Raw genomic sequence first — 6955 nt, 5'->3', positions numbered from 1 at the left:
TTGACTAGGAAGTGTTTTTTTCTCCCAAAGCAACTGTCAAAAGATTTTTCTCCCAATGTTTTGACTCCATTAGTTTTATATTATAGGTTATTGACACTTGCTAACTTTCTATCTCAACTTCTTGGAGACCAAGCTCTGAAGAAGTTAATTTATAATTACACCATGTGTTCCAGGAAAAGTCTAGTTTTTGTATTACCACTCAGGTATGGTCTGAAATGCCTTGACTGCATTTTTGTTGACTAATCTATTACAAATGAGTCAAAGGAATGCTGTGTACAAAGCAGTATGAATCTTAGTATCTTTCAAACTAGAAGTAGAACTTTATCCTGGATGAATACACTTTAGCAGAGAAATTAATTTTATTCCTCCAGGATGACAGGAAAAAAATAATTTCTCATGATCTAGAACCAGTAACACATTTACAGCCTAAAAGCCACTTCAACAATTAGAGGCTGCAGCCTGAATCAATAAACAACAGGCTAAAAATAAAACCACACACTGTTCCCTTTGGAATAGTACTTGACTTAAAACAGACTTAATGGAATATTCCTTAATTACCACTGTTTCAGAATTTCTAACCCCCTTGTCTCTGGCATGTGCTTATTTCTAGACATTACGCTCAATCTGCTTCCAATCTACAGATAGTATCACTCACTCTACCAAACCACAATGGCTCTGAGCAGAAAGTAAAAATAAAATAGTAAGAAATTTATTAAGTATATTATTGTTTGCATTATCAGATATGGCTGGTGTTTTGAACTTTTGGAGTTATCGAGATGAGCCAGAACTTTAAACTAGAGGAGTGTGTTAAAGGAAACTCCTTATGGAATTTTTTTGCAATATAAGTAATTTTTAATTATAGTAAACATTCTTTAATATGTTTGCTTATGGAATGTCTGTAAGTCACTTTATTGTACTCTGATAATAGGCAATATATGCTGTGTGTCCTTCAAAAATGATGTCTATTTACCTCCCATCACCATCCTGTCACTTTAAAATGGGAAGCTGATTCTGACAACAAATTCTTCCTTTGACTAGCATTTAAATACAAAAATGACCTTAATTGTAAAAGTTGCCTTTATTGTAAAGTCAAGGTATAAGGAAAAGGAAGAAGGATGCTATAATTCTCACATTTCCTCTTTCCTCTGCCCACAGATTTAGGAAGGCAAAGAGGTGGGGTAGCAGCATACCTACCTGGGAAAAAATATCATCAAAATGCTACTTTTCCTAAACTGCATGTGAAATATTTCAATACAGTTAAACGAAAATGGTTGTTTTACTGTGTATTATGTTCCATACTATTTGAAAATGCCTTTGGGTAAAGTAAATGTTTGCAAGCAAGGCTCTGAAGTGTTTCTTTGTTAAGCAAAATGCACCTTCTTGTACAGCAGGCAGGTCCCCAGTGTTCTGTTCTTCCTCTACCCATTTCCTCAGTTTCATCCTATGATAGTCATTAGGATACACTCTTTTGACCATGTGCTGAGCTTTCAGATGCTCTGTGTATTTCTAGGCCTCTTCGGCAATATTTCTTATAATGGCACTCACCCTTCACTTTCCTGTGGATATAATTTTCTCTCTAAAATATTACTGATCTTTTGTATAAAATTGTTTTAAGGATACATTTGCAACATCTGAAATAAACATTTATTTTGTGTACTAGTTTGAGAGCTGTTGAAGCAACTCCCTCTCCAAATATTCAAAGTTAAGATGACTAAAAACAAACATTTTTAATAGAAGGAAGTATAATAAAAGTACTTTTTCAAAGCTTAAAGTATTTTGTCCTTCCTAAATATTAAAGCTTTTCATTCAATCTGATTTGAATATTGTGTCTTTCCAGAAATTTTAAGACACAATTTTATTATGTTATTTTCCAGATCCTAAAGGCAAACATTTGCTTTACATTTCCTTCTAGTTCCTTATTTTGATACAGTTACAAGGACGGCATTGTTCAAATTTGCATGCTTTATGGAAATATGTATTTGTGTATATTACACTTTCAAAGCTTAGTATTTCCAGAAACATATCAAAACATCTAAGCTAATTATAGATTATTAAAAGGTTACAGTAGAAAGGATAAACTATCTCTGGAAGGTAACCAACATGAGAAAACATACAATACAATCCTTGTCAAATTGCACCCCATATCTGTGTTGTGTGTGTGTGTGTAAACGAAAATTGCTCTGACGGAACTTCATGTGCATGATACTTGTTGATTAGTCTTTTTTGAAGGAAAATACATTACTTTTTCTTTGAATACTTACTGGAAATCTAGCCAGCTTCAACAGTACATCTACAAACACAATTGATGCGAGGTAAAAAGAGAGAGAGAAGGAATACAATCTATCTTAAGTTTCATGCCATTTGAAGTCTAATGTACCTGCTGCTGGATAAACCTATTTCCTTTTCTTTTTTAAAATGTTTAACAAAATTATTTTAAAATATTTGTATATAGTAGATGGCATTCAACAAGGCAGTTTATTAATATATTCCTGATGTGACTCCTTTAACTGATAATACCCCTTTAAACATTCTGCAGTGTCCCTTCCTGCCTTAATCCTCCTTCCATTTTTCTTAATTTTGTACTATATGCACTGGATTTTGAACATGGTTCTTTTTTAATTACTTTTTGCAAAGGGTCATCACCAAATGCATGCTTCACTTACATGCTTCCTTGAATCACTGAACACCAAGTGGCTTCAGGGAATGAAGGATGCCACAGCCATTCACACCTGCCTAGAAGACAGACATGTTTCAAGACTAAGTCAGCAAGTTTTTCAATAGTGAAATGGGAGAAAATAAAAAAGCCATTTGAACTCCATAGCAGGAAAAGGACAGGGAATAGAGCACAAGATTGTTTTGCTCTATTCTACTTTGCATATGCAAAAGAAGCCAGGTTAATAGAACCAAAGAGGAAGACAAGGAAGAAGAGGAAGGAGAAGAAGGAGGGAAAAAAAAAGAAACAGGGCAGTGAGGCAGGAAAGGACAGTAAGTTAATGAGGTTCTTTGAAACCAGACAGGCCTCAGAACTATAATTACAGGTCAATGGGCCCTGAATTTTCAAGTCATTATTTATTTCAAAAACTCAAGTAGCCCTGTTGCTCATCTGTTGTAAAAAAGAAATGCTAAAGTTTCCATTTCCTTGATATTTTACTACATTCACTTTTATCTAAAAGTGTAAATAAAACACTATTTCTTATGAAGTAAATATAAAAACTAAGATGTATCTTGGGAGATCTTTACCAAACACCTAGAAAGTATAGAAGAAAATAACATTCATCCTCTTTATAATTTTTTTAAAAGTAAAGGAACACCACAATTAAAAAAGGACATTCAATGCTATAATGATTATTATTTAAATTATAGCCATATTTGGCAAGTAGTAGTTTCAGTTGCCTAGAGATCTGTTTTTGGTTGGTTGGTTTGTTTAGACAATATGAGGTTTGAATTCAGGGCATAAATCTTGTGAAGATGATATACAAATTGAGCCATGCCCCCAGCCTTTTTTAAAGTTACTTTTTGCTGAAACACCTACATAGCTTGAATTACAGGAAGATATTGAATTACAGGCAGATATTAATAGATATTAACTGATTTTGCCAGGTTGAGCTCTAAATTACATCCACTGGATAACCAACTCTCAATTAGCTAGGATTATAGATAACATGCTAGGATAGAAATCTCATTTTTAAAGATCCTCTGCAACCAGATATATTGGTTTGTACCTGTATCTCAACTACTTGAGAGGCTGAGGCTAAAGGACTGAACATTTGAGTTTGTGACCAGTTTGGAAAATATAGTAAGGATTTATCTTGCAAAAGGAAAAGAGTATTTTTCAAGGCAGGCAATACTGTGCTTTCTTGATTAAATAAGTCAAATCTACCCTACTTATGTACTTCAGTAACCAGAAGCCAATAAAACATTAAAACAGTGCTGGGATGGTCTAGCTTATGTTATATAACGGAGCCAGTGCAGATTTTCTCCTTGTGAGTCATCCTAGCCTAGTTCAGAGTGGAGTCCATAGAATATACCCCATAGATACACAGAAATCAAAAAGACATAACTTAGATCAAAGTAAACAACTGAGGACTATATTCCTTTTGGCACTGCCCTACCTATGCTAATGTTTCCTTACATGCAGAAGAACCAATTCATTTCTAAATTCCTTGAAATTTGCTTGGAAAGGAGAGATTGATGATGTACTGAGAGTTCAGGAGTAAACAGAAAACTCTAGGCTGTAAACCCAACTAGAGTGTATTACTATTATATTAACTCACAGGAGGATAAGAAAATATGCAGAACAGCTGAACATAGTACCAAGGAATGACTGATAGGGATAGATATTTATAGAATGGTGATATCATGAGTATAATTAAAATGATCTATTTTAAACTTGAATCAGTTACCTGTGCAAGGGGTTTGATTTTGACATGTCAATTTATGCACTTAATGTGTCTTGATCTTACTGCTCTATTTTCTTTTCTCTTTCTTCTCTCCATTCCACAACCAGTCTCAGAAATCTCCATTATTTTATTTTCATACATGAACATAAAGAAATCTGATCATAATTTCCCTCCTTTACTCTCTCCATTTTTTAAAGAAAGTCATTTGAGTAACTGCAGATAGAACTGGCTGCTAGTTTTGATCATTATTCACATGCATATTATGTAGCAACCAGTGTTAGACACCTTGTAATCGAATTTATTTTGCCACTGTGTTTTGGGTTTATACAAATTAGAAGCCAAAGTTAAATTATTCTCACTGAGCCACAAGCCAGAAAGGCCAAGACTAGAAGATGGGTCCATTCTCTGGTTTAGTTTTAGGCCTCATGTAGACAATAAGTTTATGAAGATAAACAAATGGAGTTTGTTTAACAAAGTAGTGAAAAGGAGATTCAGGCAGAGAAGGCTAACAGTCACTACCATGAATTCAAGAAAAGTATGGGCAGATTCCAATCTTCCTACAAATGTTGACATAACCTGCTGCCTACAGCATGCATTTCATTAGAATTCTACAGTGTGTAAAAGTTTATCTCACTTCTAAAATATTCTGGAAAGTGTTAACTATGAGCATAAAGGTATAACTGCATAGTATCAATAGGACATTGTACATAGTAGACTTATTTCTTCAGCTACCACCAAAAACCAGTAGTTATATTTTCCTTATGTATACGATATAAATGACAGTTCTTAACATTAATAGGTTCTAATAAGTTATTATTAAATTCATTTTGGATTTTAATCCTACTAAGGACATTAGATATTGTAATGCTGTTCTTTGTTTAATACTTGACTAAAATAGAAACAGAAAATGCTCAATAGTAAGCAGATCACAGTTAATCAGAAGGATTTAGCCTTTCAAAAGAAAAAAGAAAAAAGATAAAAAGAACAAGAGATTATCAATAAATACTAAGAAAAGCATAATAATCCTGTTATATTCCCTAACTGGACAGCTCTGAATTTGTCTGAGTCTCCAATGTACCAAAGACTACTTTTCATATGCCAATATTCGAATTTGGCCTACATTTATTTCAGGGAAACTAAAAATGCTTACAAATCTTCCACAACTCCATTGGAATCTCTTTAGAAGAACCTGTCACCTTCCATTCTGTGCCCCCCCCACCAGTCCATATATTTATTGGCACCTCATGATAGCTGATTTAAATTCACTTGGAAGATATACACATTTGATATAAATGAACTTTCAAACTTTCTCTTACGGGGTATCACTTCCAGTAGTTTCCAGGAAGCTCCTTGTGTCTAATCCTTGATAAAAGGAGACTTGCTGCATCTCTCAAAATGAATTATTTGGTGAAGAAAAATTTAATGGTTACATTAAAGGTATCCTGGAGAGATTCACCTCAGCAGGTATGTCTTCTGAGATATGAAGCTGTACAGCTATCTACAAGTTAAAATAGATAGATGCTCTAAGCAAAACTCCACTCCACAGTAAGTACCCATACTTTCTATGCCTGCATCATAGCTACATCTAGTTAGCTTCTTTTTCTTTTAAATACTTTTTATGGTAAAAATACTGTACAGAGGAGTCACAGTTACATGAGCAAGGGAATGAGTACATTTCCTATCAAACATTGTTGCCTCCTCCTTTGTTTTTCTCCTACCATCCCTTCCCTTCCATAACTACTGTCTCCCTCCCCCCTCCCCACCTAAATTGTAAAGTTCATTTTTCAACACAGTGTCTTGTACATCTCATTGTTAGAATGGGTCTGTCTGTATCTCTATTTAAACATTTTGTTTTTTACCTTCCCCTCCCCAAGCTAGAGAATTGTATATACAAGATGCAAGGCACCGAATACAGTGAAAACAGGGTTATACCATGGGGGAGGAACATACAAAGAAACAAAAATGGTACATTATAAATATGTTAGGAACAATAGCAAGAAAGAAAAAAACACTTGGGGTTCATTTCACTTAACATCATCTTATGTGGTCATATGTACATGGCTTTTGACCTTTTCTGCTTGTCCCAGACATATACTAGTTATTGCAAATAAGGGAAACCATAAGACCCATGTTTCTTTGGGCCTGGCTTACTTCAATTAATACAATTTTTTTTGGTTCCAGCATTTCTGAACTCACATGTCCTTTTTTAGTCTGCCTGTCTGTCTATCTGTCTCTCTCACTTTCTTTATCTTTCTCAGACATACAGAAACATGCATATACTCACTCAAGCATATATGATTGGATTTTACCATGGATTTTTACCATTTTAGAGTTCATCTGATGCACTGTGTTTTGTTTGTATTTGATCAGGTACAGAAACAAACCTAGTAAGGACCAACAATCTAAAACCTGCCCTAGAAGACCAGGTTTCACTAGAAAACAGAACATTTTAACATTTTCAGTCCTTCTATTGTTGCAAGTCCACAGTAATTTGATTATTCTAAAGATGCTGATTCTAGTAATCCTCAACAAATAGCAAAGTTTTCAGTGGCAGC

Source organism: Dipodomys ordii, unplaced genomic scaffold (assembly GCF_000151885.1).
Source record: "Dipodomys ordii isolate 6190 unplaced genomic scaffold, Dord_2.0 Scaffold57, whole genome shotgun sequence".
Classification (NCBI taxonomy): domain Eukaryota; kingdom Metazoa; phylum Chordata; class Mammalia; order Rodentia; family Heteromyidae; genus Dipodomys; species Dipodomys ordii.
This window is presented reverse-complemented; position numbering follows the sequence as displayed.